This window comes from Ornithodoros turicata, chromosome 7 (genome assembly GCF_037126465.1).
Source record: "Ornithodoros turicata isolate Travis chromosome 7, ASM3712646v1, whole genome shotgun sequence".
In the NCBI taxonomy this organism is placed as follows: domain Eukaryota; kingdom Metazoa; phylum Arthropoda; class Arachnida; order Ixodida; family Argasidae; genus Ornithodoros; species Ornithodoros turicata.
In genome coordinates this window covers 22,245,754-22,263,457 of record NC_088207.1, presented here as the reverse complement: position 1 = coordinate 22,263,457, position 17,704 = coordinate 22,245,754, and the positions used below count along the sequence as shown (strand labels likewise).

At 46.1% G+C, this 17,704-nt stretch overlaps 2 long non-coding RNA genes across 4 annotated transcripts in view; one reads left to right on the top strand and one right to left on the bottom strand.

Moving 5' to 3' along the window:
- LOC135400336 (uncharacterized) overlaps positions 1–17,704 on the bottom strand; it is an 82,689-nt gene that overhangs the window by 31,527 nt on the left and 33,458 nt on the right. The gene's annotated exons all lie outside the window — the stretch shown is intronic.
- On the top strand, positions 1,230–6,463 carry LOC135399683 (uncharacterized). 3 transcript variants are annotated; one of them, XR_010424384.1, is made up of 3 exons: positions 1,230–1,396; positions 4,228–4,349; positions 6,121–6,463. It is a non-coding gene; the product is annotated as an uncharacterized LOC135399683 (long non-coding RNA). The 3 variants fall into 3 exon arrangements; XR_010424385.1 differs by lacking the exon at positions 1,230–1,396 and adding an exon at positions 3,759–3,865; XR_010424386.1 differs by lacking the exon at positions 1,230–1,396 and adding an exon at positions 3,995–4,137.

Genomic DNA, 17,704 nt, shown 5'->3' with positions numbered 1-17,704 from the left:
TGCCCGTACATTCTCACTTGTCTTTAAAATGGCTCGGCTAAATGCACCAAACTGCAATGTCTGGGGAAAGGTGACGTCCCACACCAGCTCCTACATTGTCTGCAACCTTCACTATTGAAACACCCTTGGTTGCCGTTTACTCCAGACTGGCTGTAACGACATTTCGTTGGCGGCTCTCCTTAGGCCCCGTCTTGCACCCCAACCAGTGGGCTGCCACTGCCGCTCTCCTCGATTTTCTCCGAGTCTGAGGACTCGTGAACTGCATGTGAACTTCATGTGACGTTCTCCTAGTGTCTGTTTTCTTCTTTCTTTCTATCATTTTCCTTCTTTTTCTTTTCAATTTTTCTCTTTTTCTTTTTTTTTGCAACAGCAAGCCGGCTCTTTGCCTGGCTAACCTTTCCTTTTTTTCTTAATAAACATATGCCCCCTCTTCTCCTCTAACTCCATCCTCATCTAATTATCTACCTCATCCTCCTGCGTTAGTCGTGACGTTGCCCGCTACATGCGTAGCGTAGCGTAGCCGAACACGGTGAGCAGTTCCACCACCACCAGACCTATATCTTGCACGCTTACGCAACGCCGACGATAATTGTTCTTGTGCAAGTTACTGTAGAACCGGCACAGCCAGAGCAAAGGGAAAAAAATTGTGGAGGGGACTCGCACTTATACTTCATCTAGAAGATGCTCTGCTCTCGAAAACAGCGAGAGCCTTCCAGTTGTTATGTAAACGTGTATACGATTAACGCGTGAACACTTAAAGGGACTGTCGTATCCGTCCGGGCCAACTAAAACTTTGCCACGAAAGAGAATTGTATAAATGCAGGCTCTTCAATATAGTTTTCTTAGTTGATAGTAGGCAGTTGTTTCCTAACCACGCTGTCTCGTCTTTCTGGGCTGCCACAAGCGCTTCAGGTGAATTCTTTGTCCAAGGCATACGTCGACTTGTGATACAGTGGCACACGTACTCAAATGCATATTGGGATTTATGTTGACCGTCATAAGCAGCGGTGTGCGCTTTATTTTGCGAACGGAAAGTTTTTGAACGCGTCTAATATGTGAAATATGGAGTCGTTAAATCAATCACACAAGCGGGACCGAACAATATTGACTCAGGCGGGATACCCGACCCTTCGTCGCATGGTAAGCAGGCGCTGTTTAGCTTCAGGAAGGAAGCACTGGGTTTCTGAACGGGCACAGTATGGCGTTGATGCTTAGATGTCTAGCTTCGGTGTGTAGTTATACTGCAACGTGTACCACAACGTCGTATATCTCATCCGCTAGGAACATAAGGGGGAACTTGCGATTAAACCCGACGGAAGTCTGCAGAGGTCCGCGGCTCACTTTAGGGGCGAAACAGCCGGTCGTGCTCAACTCTCTCTGACTTCTTAAGTAGAAGGTAGGTACGACTATGGAATGTCTCCCAAATATCATGGCCACGGGCGGGTATTTTGGTTAGCAGTCAGTGCAGACGCTGGATGGTTCTTGATACTCTGTACGTTCTCAATCTGACGTTCTAAAATCTTCCGATATTTTTCGCAGTTTACTAATACTATAAGGAACTACGAGGTAGCCATGACCATTGTGCGTTACTGTCATTAGTTGTGCAAGGTCCTTGTGCGAATCAGCCCAGTTTTATGCGCAGTCTTGTCTTTGCCTAATGAACCTTCATGGAATACGGTGCCCAACCTTACGGTACGACTCGCACACAATGGCTGGGATACACGACAAACTCCGAGTAGCGCGACGCATAGCTTTGAAAACTACGCTACCCGATTTCATCGGGACTCAGGAGAGCCTGTTCGTTGAAGATGGATGAGCAGTAAGAACACACACACATAAATGGGATGATGATGTGGTGGGTCATTCTCCGCCGTTATGGCGGTACACAGCCCCATTGCGTTTATGGAAGGGATGAGATGATGATGATGGAAAGGTGTCCTATTAGACTTCGTCCATTAATTCAGTGCTGGAGAGGAACTCAGCAACCGCTCGAAGGCCTTGCATCAAATGTGAGGGGTCCGACCACGGTCCGAGAATTTTGGCTAAGTCGAACTGGCGTTGATTGACGCGTTCGAGAGCAGTTTCCATGATTGTGCGCTCGCGCTCGTACTGTCCGGAGACCAGGAGGACGTGATGGAGGTCACCGCGCACACCACATGCGGAACAGAGGCTGGACGTGCCGACACCGAGGAGGTGTTTGAAAGCCGGTGTAAAATCCACATTAAGTCTTATGCAGTAAGAACAAAGCGCAGTATGTTGTACATGAAGAGTCGCCAAATACTGCAGAGAGGAGACCGGCATACGTTTTGATCGCTCTTCCTTTTGTTTCTTTAGGAGTCTTCGATTGTGTTTTCCTTTCTTTCTTTTCCTTACTGTTTCCATTTCTTTTTACTTTTTTTGTTTAGTTTCGAGTTTCTTTTTTGGAATAGCAAGTCGGCATTAGCCTTGCTGACATTTCCACTTTTCTTTCGCTTCATTCTGTTAAACATATCCTCCCCCTTTTAAGTGTTTCCGAACGCACTCATGAAAACTACATGTTGTTTGAATCATTTGAACATGTTGTTTGAATCAAGACATATGAAAGAAAAAAAAACAGATACCGATATTAGTTTATTTTCTTCGGAATTTACAATTTCATGCTTCTCCACAACCGTGCAGCCGGATGATCTAGAAGAGCGATGATTCCAGTGTGCCCCGCTGCAGGATGACAGGCGCCTAGTCCTTTCTCCTCATCACTGATGGGTGGAAGCAACTTGATGGAATCCTCAGCAATAGCAGTTAATATTTAAGCAGCATTAGATGGCATTGCTCTCTTTTCGCAAAGTAGTAATATATGCACGGGGTCACGATACAAATCTGCACCTCGCAAAGCTTTTGTTACGTCTGTTTTTCGAGGAATCGTGATTGTGTAATTTCAGAAGTCGTGGCATCAATAATAGGAAAACAGCATGAGAAGATAAGAGCGTCAATAAAAAAAAAAAAGAAAAAGAAAAAGATGAACGTTCATTCACTAGACAGCAACGGTCGACTGGTAGCAAATAAATTGGTAAACAAATAACGGTTTGTCTGCCATATTTTTATGCTGTAAACAATAGCCGTCTTATGGTGCAGCAATCGTTTCTATGCCTATATACGCATGCATTTCAACTTATGTCTGAAAACGTCTGAGCAAAACCGAGGAAAAACCCCAGACAGCACAGCCGGCACCGGGATTCGAACTGGTGGTGGTGGTGGTGGTGGTAATGTTGAAAGGGCTCGCCGTTGTCGGCCTCACAGAGGTGGGCAACGTCACGACTGACGCCCTGGGGGAATGTGCGTCCTGGGACGACTTCTAAGAGAACTGTGCCAACATATGTCTGAAAGCGTCTGAGGAAAACCCAGGAAAAACCCCAGACAGCACAGCCGGAACCGGGATTCGAACCTCTGACAGCCTTCGCCGCCGCCAATGATGCAGAGCACAAGTCACGTGCCTACGGGGTCCCATGAGAATGGACAAAACTCTGATAGCGTCCTCGATAAACTGCACCAGTGCGCCCCGGTGCGACCTGGTGCGGCTTGCCATCCTCGATAAACTGCACTGGTGCGCACTGAACGTCCTCGATTAAAGGAGCGCACCCGTTCAGTGCAGCACTGAGTTGCCCTGAACTCACACCGAGAAAATCGGCCGAGCGCCAGAGTGCAATCCCAAGAAGCATCGCGATTGCCGGAAGCACGGAGGAAGGCGGAAGCGGCAAGTAGCCAGGTGTAGCCGGGCAAGTAGCAGCAGACAGTCATCGTCAGCATGGCATTCGATCGGTGCCGCTCGCCAGGTGCCTCTCGCTACGGGTCGCGCAGCCTACGAGCCACAACGAGCACAGATCTCTAGGTAGCGCACGCTAGTATCCATCAGATCCACCAGTGCAGTGCAGTTTCATGTTCGACAATGCCTCCGCCCAGGGCACCGCCAGTGTAGAGCGCCACGCACCACTGTGGTTTCGGGGCAGTCCCGGAGCAAGTTTATCGAGGACGCTATGAGCTCTCTTACGTCTGTGCTTTGCTCGGGAGTGTGTTCGAGGGCTTGCAGCTCGCTATGTGCGACACGTCGAATAATAATCATTTCCCACAATATTTTGGCGTGCAGTACAATGTGTCCATGATGTAATAAACCAGATTTATAATGGTGTTCCAACCACTTTAAGCGCCCTTATTACATGTCCTCATAAGGAACTTTTCTTTTTGTATTTTCAGAGAACTAGAGTGGGTTTACCTGCCGCTTCGGTGCACTCGAAGGACGAGCTTCAGAATAATGTCACCGCTCATCACGATCTGCTTCTTTGCGGCTTTGGGATTCCTGACGCTGAATGTCGATGGTACGTGTATTGTTTGAAGCACTTTCATATAATGTTCCACGTGTAATGGGGTAGGGTACCGCACCACCACGGTGAAACACCCCCACCTCATCGTCATCATCTATTGTTGTTGTTGTTGAAGCAATTTCGTTAAAAGAGGAACTTATTGATAGTCTGGAGTAGCTGCTGTTATATGTAGTGTGTGACAATGGTCTTTATACAGAGAATTACACAAACTGCTCAGACATGCTGGTTTTATTAAAATTGATAAAGAAACTGCAGTGCCGGTGCGAGACGAGGAAAAAAGGAAGAAACAGAAAAAGCCGAAAAAACCAAAAAACAAACAAACAGAACTGCCAACCAAGAATGTTTATTTTCCAAAGAAGGTATGCATATTATTCTAGGTTTGCAGTTCAGTGTGACTGTTTGTCTTCTTCTGTTTCTTACTTTTGTTCACGTCTTGTCCCGGCACTGGGGTTTTTTATCCGTTTGAATATCACACAACAACCTGCCCAAAATTTTAACCTTGTTTCACACTAGTCTTGTGAGTTACAGAGTGTTCACGGTAATGCCTTAAGAAAATGTCAATTGAAGCCCTATTGACGCTAATAATGTACCCAATAGTAAATAAAGCCGGTAAACGAGTGGTGAACATGAAGCTGGAACACATAAAAATTTACAAGGACTGCGGGAAGGACTTTCTCCGTTTGAAAGGTCCACAAAGATTTGGGTGTAGGATTCGCTTCGGTGACCTTTACTTGAACTAGTCGATTCCTTCAAATTAAAATAAATCATGATAATTGAAACTTGTAATTTGCCGTATTAATATAATGTAATTTTCCCCTCAACCGAATCGTACCAATAAAACGTTGAAATATGGCAGTCGTCGAAAAAGTCAGACCGGCCGGCTGTTGAGATCCCCCCGACACTGTTTGGCTTTTTCGAGGACTCACATATTTCTACTGTTCATGTTCTAAGGCATTGAGTCTTGTGTTGTGTTTTTCTGTTTGTGTGGTGTTCCAGCCTCAGTAGTGTCGTTCTCAACTGTGTTCAATAAAACGTTACACCGCCGCCATCGGAAAGACGCGAAACCGACAAAGACACAACATGATGTGCTTGTGTTTGCCTAACTCTCTCTGTCTACCAGCCGTGACATTGTTGATTTCCAATATTTCGCGTTCGCATTGACTTTGGTAGGCTTTTGTGCGTTGTGTTTTTTCCTATATTGTTCTGTTGATGTCTCACTGACTCCACTGACTATCGACCGCTATTTAGTATTGTTCACCACATCACCATCAGGACACATCTCATGCTGTCCATTGTGCCCTGGGGTAGTGGACCGCACCTCATGTGTCGAATTTCTCCATTCATCATCATTAATTTATCTGTTGTTGTTGTTGTTGTAAGCAGTAACACTAAATTGCTAAGCACTGGCGGTACTTCATTACAACGCTTAGGGCCAATATAGCACCAGAATATGCAAATGCTCTGACCGTTTTTGTACTCATAACATGCGGTGGCAAGCTAATCATCATTAGCTTGCTTCTCAAAACAATACAGCTATCCTCTGAACAGTGAATAGCGAACTTGAGAGTAGAGGACCTGGGAAGTAGTTTTGGGGGGTGGGGTGGGGTGATAATTTTTGTTAGGAGTAGCAGAACAAGTCGGGAGACGAGTTCAATTTCTCCTTGTTTTTTTTTCTTACAAACAAACAAACAAACAAACAGCTATCCTCTTCCACGCCTCCGTGGAATTTTTAAAAAAACTGATACGCTTACGTTTCGTTTTGTAGCGAGCACCCTTCAAGACTGGAGGCCTCCACAATGTGAGCAGGGAATGGAATACACTGGATGCGAAACAGCATGTCCACGCATTTGCGGTGAGCCCCGACCGACTACGTGCTACCTTGTGTGCATTCATGCGTGCAAGTGCAAAGAGGGCTTTATACGCTCTGGAACGGCAAATGGGCCATGTATTCCAGAAAATGAATGTGATCGTCTTCCGGAGGACTTCCCTACCGAAGCCCGTCCAGCACTCCCGTCGTTTGTCTAAACGGCGAGGACGTCAACGCAGATTGCACGTGGTCTTGATTTTCTTAACATGATTAGACTGAAGTAAACATGTTTCTTCACATGCATGGCGTGCTGAAGAGTCTGTTTGTCTTAGTGGTAACGACAACCACCGCCATGCTTGTCTTCTTTAGGAGTAGCTAACGCGTCAGCAATTAACGAAACAAAAGAATTAACGAACAACGCTCTAAATGCTATCCATGAAGGGAATGTGAGTCTGAGTCACCTGGCATGAAATGTCCGCACTGCAAAAGCATCGATAAAAGGGAATTTGTGATGGGCCGTCTTGTCATTTCCAAGGTCTTTCATCATTGCAACTGCACGTGTAGGTGAACGACGCTCAACTGGAGACGAATCGCGTACGTGTCAGGCTCCTGTGACGGGGTGTTGAGCACAGCGACATCCCCGCAGAATATTCTAACGGAAGAAAATACAAAAGCTGCCCACGGGTCGGAAGTTGCACCGCGTCTCACGTTGAGCGTTCGCAAGGTAAAAAAAAAAAAGAGTAAATAGGAGCAAACAGAGTGGAACTATGACTTTCAAACTCTTTCTTCTCTGCCCATTTTTACTCTGGTCGCCCTGCCTTACTATTCCGATACTCTCTTTATCCTGCTATGACGGCTATGACGTTGCCATACCACGCCGAATACGCAGGTTCTCGTCCATTGACTCTCTGTACTCGAAACCTACTCCTAACTGCACTCCTAACCCGTACTTGTGTGTGGTCGCCAAGGTATGTGCGCGTTAGTGAGCCGTCCAAGTCGAAACATCTGTACGCCCGTCTATGTAACCCCTCTATGTGCGTATACACCCAGGGCGACGTCAGGCACAGCCACTGAACGTTAAAGGGGCACTCTTCATCAACCAATAAAAAGTAGTAACAAAGTAACGTAAGTGAAGGACAATAACGTAGTTTTACCCGCATCCTCGCCGAGTAATTTTTACTCCCTTGCAGGGTTAAGTTACAGTCCCGGGCAACGCTTTTGCAAAAAGGAGTGAACATTACGCAGAGAAAAGAGGAATCTCAGTGACAAAGATTTTACGCTGCTTAAGAGTTGGGTGTACTCTATTTGTTTCTTAGAGTGCACACGGTTCTAGAGAATATAATATGCTGGGCACATAGCAGACGACACCATCGACATTGTCGTCTGCTACGAGACGTCTTGTGAATGAGTTGCAAGATGTTCCCCGTGGTTAGAAGAGCATGCAGAGACACGACAAAGAGCTCCTAGAAGTTAATATTTGTCCAAAGGGGGTTACCTCCATAGGTATAGTCCTCCTACTTGATGAAACTACACACCCAAAAGAGTAGCCATGCCAGTCCTGTTACAGACAGCTCGTTCAGGAGTGCACTGCCTTCCGCGGCGACTCTCCTGTGTTGGGATTTTTCGCTTGGTATTACTAGAACGAACAGCAAACTCCCCTAGGGAGTGTTGTTGTCTGTTGTAAGACTGTAGGGTACAGTCAGTGTCTATAAAAAGGGTGCCACCTCCATGTCAGGTATGAGCAGGCTGTATTTTTCGGGCTGTCAGGGCAGGACTTCTTAGCCACATAGTCCACGAAGGTACACAATACGGCCCTGTAGCGTAGACAAAAAAAAAAAAAAAAAATCGGGAGGGGTTAGAATGGAACTTTATATGGGGGAGGAGGATTTCGTCCTCTTTTCACTCTCCTAAATGCACTGCCAAAGGTAGGGTTTCGGGAGGGGTTTTAACTTTCCAACCCCCCCCCTCTGGTTCCACCGCTGATACGGCCACGTGGAGTGCTCTGGGTGACGTCTCCTCGTCTTGTCCGCCAACGTTCAGGGTGAGTGGCAAATCGTGTTTGCAACCATCTCTCTAGGACTGTACTGCCCTCCTCAGCGACTCTGCCTTGTTTGGATTATTCGCTTGGCATGACCAGTACGAAAAGAACCGTGTCCTATAGAGTATGACAAACTAGCACTGGGAACGGGACAGAGAGAAAGGACGACAGGACAGGTGCTAGACTTCCAACAAAAGCACCTGTAACCAGTGGCGTATCTAGAGCTACCTGCGCCCATGGCAACATGGTTAACATGATGTCCTTGGGGATGCGTTTTCGTGTGGTCCGCACTAGGTTTCACCCTACAACCTCTCTAATGGCGGGTGCTTTAGATCATTTATGAATGTGCCAGGTTGAGTGACCGACCTGGCACATTCACACCCGACCACATAATGGCGCCCCTGTTCACCTGGCGCCCATGGCACCTGTCCACACCTGCCACACCCTAGATACGCCACTGCCTGTAACAGCAACAAAGCAACAAAGCACCTGTCCTGTCGTCTCTTCTCTCTGTCCCATTCCCGGTGCTAGTTCGTCATGCAAGATCATCACCAAGATGCCCGGTTTTTCACTTTGATGTCTCCTAGAGAGAGTTCTTATAAAGCGTTTAGGATGATAAGGTAGAATTAGTGTCTGTGCAAAAGGGGCCAACTCCGGCCGGTTCAGTCGATTCCCGGCCGATTCAGAAACTACAGGGTGTTTCTTTTTAGCCGCAACTAATTTTGACAAAAGTTGGTTGCTTTAGAGTTAGCTTTTCACAGAAGTTAGTTGCGTCAGTTGCTTTAGAGCGATTTTACTTTTGTCATTGGATACTTCATCTAGCAGACGCCCTGCGCTCAAAAACAGCGAGAGCCTTCCAGTTGTTATGTAAACGTGTACACGTTTAACGCGTGAACAGTTAAAGGGACTGTCGTATCCGTCCGGGCCAACTAAAACTTTGTCGCGAAAAAGAGCGGTATATTACAGGATTGCGGAGTTGCCACTCCGGAGTTGGAATGATTCCGGAATCATTCCCGATTTAGCAGAGGCCGGAATGGAATGGCGGAAACTGTCCTAGGAATGGGAATGGAATGGTCTGGGTGCCCCGGTGGCAGTTTTGGTTTCAATGTGTTGGTTTCTGCCCTCGCATCCTTTGCACCGTACCTGCACACGGTCAAGAGTGAAATAACCTTGTCTTTGTGCTTCTTCCGTGCTTGGTAATGTCAATCTCCTCTAGCACTGCTGGACTTGCCAGTATATGGTTACCGGTCCTTTTCTTTTATTGAGGGAATTAACGGAATGAAATTGGGTTGCCAAGCCATTCCGGGAGTGGGAACTGACCATACCTTTTCATTCCGAGGAATTGAAAGGAATGAAATTATCGCAAATCTCCATTCCTCGGAATGGAATTGGAACGGAATGGGAGACCCCCATTCCGCAAACCTGCTGTATAAATGCAGGCTCTTCAATATAGTTATCTTAGTTGATAGTAGACAGCTGTTCTTATCATTACGTCTCGTCCTAGCCACACAGTCTCGTCTTTCTGGGCTGCCACGAGCGCTTCAAGTGAACTCTTTGCGCAAGGCATACGTCGACTTGTGATACATGTGGCACACGCACCGAAATGTATATTGGGATTTATTTTGAATGTCATAAGCAGCGATTTGCGCTTTATTTTGCAAACGGAAACTTTTTTGAACGCGCCTAATACGTTAAATCTGCAGTTTGTTTTAATCACACCGCTTGTAAGCGGAAGCGAACAATCTTGGCTCCAACGGAAGACCCAGCCTTCCGTTGTACGATAAGCATGCGCTGTTTAGCTTCAGGAAGGAAGCACTTGGTTTCTCAACGGGTGCACTATGACGTTGATGCCTAGATGTCTAGCTTTGGTGTGTAATTATACTGCAACGGGTACCACAACGTCGTATATCTCATCCGCTAGGAACATAAGGGAGAACTTGCGATTAAACCCAACGGAAGTCTGCAGAGGTCAGCGGCTCACTTGAGGCGCGACACAGCCGATCGTGCTCAACTACGACTCAGAAGCGTTAGAACTGACGTTAGAAGAAGCTCTACCCTCAAGTAGAAGGTAGGTACGACTATGAAATATCTCCCAAATATCATGGTCACGGATGGGTAATTTGGTTAGTAGTCAGTGCAGACGCTGGATGGTTCTTGATAGTCTGTACGTTTTCTTTCAATTTGGCGTTCTAAAATCTTCCGATATTTTTCACAGTATACTGTTACTAAGGAACCACGAGGTAGGCTTGACCATTGTGCGTTACTGTCACTAGTTGTGCAAGGTCCTTGTGCGAATCAGCGCAGTTTAATGCACAGCCCTGTCTTTGCCTAATGAACGTTCATGGAATACGGTACCTGACCGTACAGTACGACTCGTACACAATGGCTGGGATACGCGACAAACGCTGAGTGGTGCGACGCATAGCTTTGAAAACTACGCTACCCGATTTCGTAACGACTTCGGAGAGCCTGTTCGTTGAAGATAGATGAGCAGTCAGAATAAAGGGCAGTAGGGTGTATACGAAAAGTCGCTCAATACTGCAGAGAGGAGAGTTATACGTGTATAGATCGCTCTTTCTTTTGTTTCTTTAGCAGCCTTTGATTGTGTTTTCCTTTACCGTCAAGATAGAAGCGGAGAAAATAGGCACCGCGAATCCCGAAATTCATGCGGTGGCGGTGGTGGTTGGGGAAATGTGCGTCCTGGGCCAACTTCTAAGGGAACTGTGCCGACATATGTCTGAAAGCGTCTGAGGAAAACCCAGGAGAAACCCCACGCAGCACAGCCGCCACCGCGATTAGAACCTCTGACCTCACAGCCTCTGGCCGCCAATGTTGCAACGGACAATAAGTCGCTTGCTTACGGCTGCCCATGGGAATGGACAAAACTATGAGCTGTCTGACGTCTGCGCTTTGCTCGGGAGTGTGTTCGAGGGCTTGTAGCTTGATAAGTACGACACGTCGAATAATAATTTTTTTTTTCCCTCAATATTCTGGTGTGCAGTACAATGACGCAATGAACCGAATTTATAATAGTGTTCCACCGAGTGGGCTAAGGCGTCCGCTCGTTGGTGGTAACCAAGGTGGTGCTGTAGACTGGGAGGTGGTGGGTTCGAATCCTACCGCCGGCTGTGCTTGTGTGAGGTTTTCCCTGGGTTTTCCGAAGACTTTCCAGACGAATGTCGGCACAGTTCCCCTTGAAGCCGGCCAAGGACGCATACTAATCCTCCTGTCCCCCACTCCGTCCTGCTGTCCTCTCTCCGTCTGTCCACATCTGTACGCCGCTCATAGCCACAGTTGCTTCGCGGCGCTAACACGCAATAAAAAAAGTTGTGTTCCAACCACTTTAAGCGCCGTTATCACACGCCCTCTCAAGAAACTTTTTTTTTGTATTTTCAGAGAACTAGAGTGGGTTTACCTGCAGTTTCGGCGCACTCAAACGACGAGGTTCAGAATAATGTCATCGCTCATCACGCTCTGCTTCCTTGCGGCTTTGGGACTCCTGACGATGAATGCCGATGGTACGTGTATTGTTTGAAGCACTTTCATATAATGTTCCTCGCGGTAAAAAACACCATCCGATCGTCATCATCTATTGTTGTTGAAGCACTTTCGTTGAAAGAGGAACGTATTGATAGTCTGTAGTAGTTGCTGTTATATGTAGTGTATGACAACGGTCTTTATACAGAGGATTACACAAACTGCTCAGACATGCTGGTTTTAGTAAAATTGATTAAAAAAACTGCAGTGCCGGGGCGAGACGAGGACAAAAGAAAGAAACAGAAAAAGACAGTCACACTGAACTGCAAACCAAGAATAATAAGCACGCATTCTTTGGAAAATATACATTATTGGTTGGCACTTCAGTGCGACTGTTTGTCGTTTTCTGTTTCTTCCTTTTGTCCTCGTCTTGTCCCGGCACTGGTTTTTTTTATCCATTTTAATATCACCAACCTGCACAAAATTTTAACCTTGTTTCACACTAGCCTTGTGTTTTAGTTAGAGTGTTCACTGTAACGCCTTACGAAAATGTCCCTTGAAGCCCTATTGACGCTAATCATATAGCCAATAGTATATAGAGCTGGTAAACGAGTCGTGAACGTGAATCTGGAACACATTTAGAGGAGGTGGTGTTCCCCTACATGAGTCCTGACCGGCGATGATGGAATGTCCCAGCGGGCAGATGGACGTGGCCTCACACTAGGACGGTGCCGGTAGAACTGCTGTGCCAGCGCCGTAGCGCGTGGCAGCAGAGGCACGTCGTCATCGTCGTCACCGGGCCGCCACATCACTCACGCCACATCACATCAAGCCGGTAAACGAGTGGTGAACATGAAGCTGGAACACATAAAAATTTACAAGGACTGCGGGAAGGACTTTCTCCGTTTGAAAGGTCCAAAAAGATTTGGGTGTAGGATTTGCTTCGGTGACCTTCACTTGAACTAATCGATTTCTTAAAATTAAAATAATTCATGATAATTGAAACTTGTAATTAATCGTAGTCATGTAATGCCATTTTACCCTCAACCGAACCGTAATATTAAAATGTTGAAATATGGCAGTCGTCGAAAAAAGTCAGACCGGCCCATTTCGTGTTCGCCTCCCGGCACTGTCTGTCTGTTTTCGACGACTGCCACATTACTACTGTTCATGTTCTAAGGCATTGAGCCTTGTGTTGTGTTTTTCTGTTTGTGTGTTCCAGCCTCAGAAGTGTTACTTTCAACCATGTTCAATAAAACATTACACCGCCCGTCGGAAAGACGCGAAATTCTACGTCGAAATCGACAAAGCATAACACGAGTTTGTGTTTGCCTGATTGTCTCTGTCTACCAGCCCCAAACATGGTTGCGATACAATATTTGACTTTCGTATTGACTTTGGTAGGCAGTAACACTAAATTGGTAAGCGCTGGCGGTACTTCATTACAACGCATTGGGCCAATGTGGTACCGGAATATGGAAATGTTTTGACCGTTTTTATGCTCACGATCGATTAGCTTGCTTCTCAAAAACAATACAACTATCCTCTTCCACGCGTCCACGAAGATTTTAAATTTTGAGACGCTTACTTTCCTTTTTGTAGCGAGGAGACTTCAACGCCCGGAGCCCCCCAAATGTGAGCAGGGAACGGTATACAAGGGATGCCAAACACCATGTCCACGCATTTGCGGCGAGCCCCAACCGCTTTCGTGCTACATTGCGTGCTTTCATACGTGCGTGTGCGAAGAGGGCTTTATTCGCTCTGGAACGGCAAATGGGCCATGTATTCCAGAAAATGAATGTGATCGTCTTCCGGAAGACTTTCCTGAAGAAGCCCGTCCAGAACTCCCCTCGTTCGCCTAAATGGCAAGGATGATCAACGCAGATCGCATGTCGTCTTGATTTTCTTAAACATGATTAGACTGAAGTAAACATGGCTCTTCACATGTATGGCGCGCTTAGGTGTCTGTTTGTCTTGTAGTAACGACCAGTGATGGCCACTAACTACTTCTACAGTAGTTTAACTATAACTACTAACTACTTCATGATGGAGTAGTTTAACTAGTAGTTCAACTACTTTTCAGGGGAGGTAGTTAAAACTACTTCTTTAACTACTGCAATGTATTTTAACTACATCTCTAACTACTTAATATTGTCCATCGACACCAATCCCATTCTATAGTGTTCTTGGACACCTAAATATGAGCCACAAGCAGCGATAAAAGTGGAGATTTAGTACACATGCACGGCACAATTGCTCTGCACCTCCGTTCTCATCAAACAATCAAGGTACCAAGGTAATCAATCATCAATCAAGGTAAAAGTCGGAAGCACAATCATGCCGTAAAGCTTGCGGCAAAATCGGAAGTAGTTGGCGCCTGCAGTAACCTAACTACTGTAGTAAACTACTTGAAATAGTAGTTTAACTAGTAGTTGCACACTACATTTCTGCAAGTAGTTGATAACTACTTTTTGACTACAATCAGGTAGTTTAACTAGTAGTTTAACTACACGTAGTTAACTACTGGCCATCACTGGTAACGACAACCACCGCCACGCTTCTTTCCTTTATAGGGGCCGCTAACGCGTCAGGAATTAACGAAACAAAGGAATTAACGAACAACGCTCTAAACGCTATCCATCAAGGGAATGTGAGTCTGAATCGCCTGGCACGAATGTCCGCACGGCGAAGGCATCGATAAAAGGGTACTTGTGAAGGGCCGTCTTGTCATTTCCAAGGTCGTTCTTCGTTGAAACTGCACTTGGAGGTGAATAACGCTCAACTGGAGACGAATCGCGTGCGTGTCAGGCTCCTGTAACCGGGTGTTGAGCACAGCGACATACCCACAGAATATTCTAACGGAAGAAAATGCAAAAGCTGCCCACGGGTCGGAAGTTGCGCCGCGTCTCACGTTGAGCGTTCGCACTCTAAGGAAAAAAAAAAGGAGCTAAATAAGAGTAAATAGAGTGTAACTATGACTTTCAAACTCTTTCTTTTCTGCCCATCTTTACTCTGGTCTCTTACTCTTCCGATACTCTCTTTACGCTGCTATGACGACTATGACGTTGCCATACCACGCTGAATACGCAAGTTCTCGTCCGTTGACTATCTGCTCTAAACTTACTCCTAACTGCACTCCTAACCCGTACTTTAGCTGTAGTAACCTCCTCTTTAGCTTTAGCTGAAGTAACCTCCAGCGTTCCTCAAGGCAGTGTGCTTGGACCTCTTTTGTTTTTAATATACGTGAATGATTTACATACTGGTATGTTGTCCTCTGTACGATTCTACGCAGACGACTGTGTCATCTGTCGAACTGTAAACACTCATGCTGATAGCGCTACTTTACAATCCGACCTTCACAAACCGCAAGTCTGGTGCGAAACGTGGATGATGACACTGAATATCTCGAAATGCAAGTACGTCCCCTTTTATCGGAACCGCAGACCTTATCCTTATTCATACAAAATTGGTGACACTATACTCTCAGTTCCGGCTCGGGGTAAATACCTCGGGGTTTACCTCTCACATGATTTGAACTGGAAAACTCCCATTCATAATACAGTCTCTGGCGCCAATAAAGTTCTAGGTTATCTGAAGCGTAATTTGAAGAGGTGTACACCCAAAGTTAAACAAGTAGCTTACGAAACCTTTGTTCGTAGTAAACTTGAATACGCCGCCGCTGTATGGAGCCCGCACCAAGTAACATACATTAATTACGTTGAAGCTGTTCAGAACAGGGCCGTAAGGTTCATAACCTATAATTACTCTAGATTTACTTGCATTACAATCTTGAAACAAGATGTTGGCATCCCCCCTCTTGCTGTTCGTAGAAAAGTAGCACGGCTGTCTCTATTCCATAGATTATATCACTCACAGGTTCCTTTCGTCGACATTAATTTGTCAACTCCTTACCGTCGACTAAGTCGAATTCAACATCCTTGTTATATCATCTGCCCTAGAGCTCGTACATTGAGTTTTTCCAAGTCATTCATCCCATTAGCGATTTCTGAGTGGAATACCTTACCCTCATCTCTTGTTACAATCAGCAACCCCATTGAGTTTAAAAGATGACTGTGCGATCTACTCATATGACACCACCTCTGTCATATGTCTGTCACGTTCCCGTGCATTTCGTTTACATTGTGTGCCTTTGATACTTTGTGTGTGTGTGTTATTCGCTTTTGTTGTTTCGCTGTTTGTTGTTTGCTACGCTGTGATGCTATCATTTCGTCCCCCCCTTATGTAATACCCGTATGGGCCTTTAAGGTATAATAAATAAACAAATACTTGTGTGTGGTCGCCAAAGTATGTGCGTGTTAGTGAGCCGTCCAAGTCGAAACATCTGTACGCCCGTCTATATAACCCTCTCAGTGTGTATACCCAGGGCGACGTCAGGCATAGCACCTGAACGTTAAAGGGCACTCGCACTCTTCATCAGTAAATAAAACGTAGTAACAAAATAATGTAAGTGAAGGACAGTAACGTAATTTTACCCCACATCTTCGCAGAGTAATTTTTACTCCCTTGCAAGGTTAAGTTACACAATAAAAATTGGGAGGTTTACGTCGCGAGACAACTGAGATTATGAGCGACGCCACAGCGGTCGGTCTGTGGATTGCTTTTGCCCACCTGAGGGTTCTTTAACGTGCGATGAAAGCTCATCACACGGCACCCCGTATTTAACGTCCCTCGCGGAAGACGGCTTGTCTAAGCAACTTGTACCCTGCCACCAAGTTGCTGACGTCCTCGGCCGGGTTCGGACCCGCGATCTCGGGATCAGAAGGCGAACACGCTACCGACTGAGCCACCGAGGCCGGTTGGTTAAGTTACAGCTCTGGGCGACGCTTTTGTAAAGAAGGAGTAAACATTACGCGAAGAAAGAGGAATCTCAGTGACAAAGATTTTACGCTGCTTAAGAGTTGGGTGTACTCTATTTGTTTCTTAGAGTGCACACGGTTCCAGAGAATATAATATGCTAGGCACATAGCAGACGACACCATCGACATTGTCGTCTGCTACGAGACATCTTGTGAATAAGTTGCAAGATATTCCCCGTGGTTAGAAGAGCATGCAGAGACACGACAAAGAGCTCCTGGAAGTTAATATTTGTGCAAAGGGGGTTACCTCCATAGGTATAGTCCTCCTACTTGATGAAACTACACACCCAAAAGAGTAGCCATGCCAGTCCTGTTACAGACAGCTCGTTCAGGAGCTGCTACTAGGAAACCAATTTTTTGCTCAGTTGCCGGTCCAATTAATAGAGATATAATCGACTTTTTAATTATTGACTTTAGGGAGCACACTAAATTGCAACATTAAAGCCTGATTACCACATGATCCGCTCGAACCACTGAAGAAGCACTAAAGCAATCTCAGCGCGTGGCTATAGTCTTAAGTATTTCACCTCGCTGGATAAACTTTTTTTCAGCAGAACCTAAGACGGTCGAGCTACGGCTGTGGCTACGGCTGGAACGGCCTTTTTGACACACGATTACGGACAGAAAAACGGCGTTTTCGAAAAAGGAGACGGATAGAAATCCAGCGAGCCAATAGGGAAGTATGGAGGGAGTTGCCTCAGGACGACAGCGCCGATATTTCGAACAGAGACTATTCTCTGCCCAGAGACTGTTCTGCCCAGAAGAAGAACAGTCTCTGTTCCAAATATCGGCGGCTCTCATCCTGAAGCAACTCCCTTCATATTTTCGAAAAGGAGTTCGACTACTCCCTTTCCGATGGAAAAGACGTAACCTCGATAGCAGTATCCGCCAATGGTTAGCAGATCCCGATTATTTAGCACGCAAACGCCTATGTTCAACATTTCTATCAGTCGTTAACATACTTTGCCAGACGTTCAGGGGTGTTATCATATCTTGTTCGAGTGTTGATAAGTTCAATAATCTCGCGCCCAAAAACCGGCATGTACACTGTGGCAAGAATGGGATACATGGGCTGTAATAAAGTTAGGGGAATAGAATTTCGGTGACCTCCGTGGAGAGATACACAGTGCTGAAGTCTATGCTCGTATCG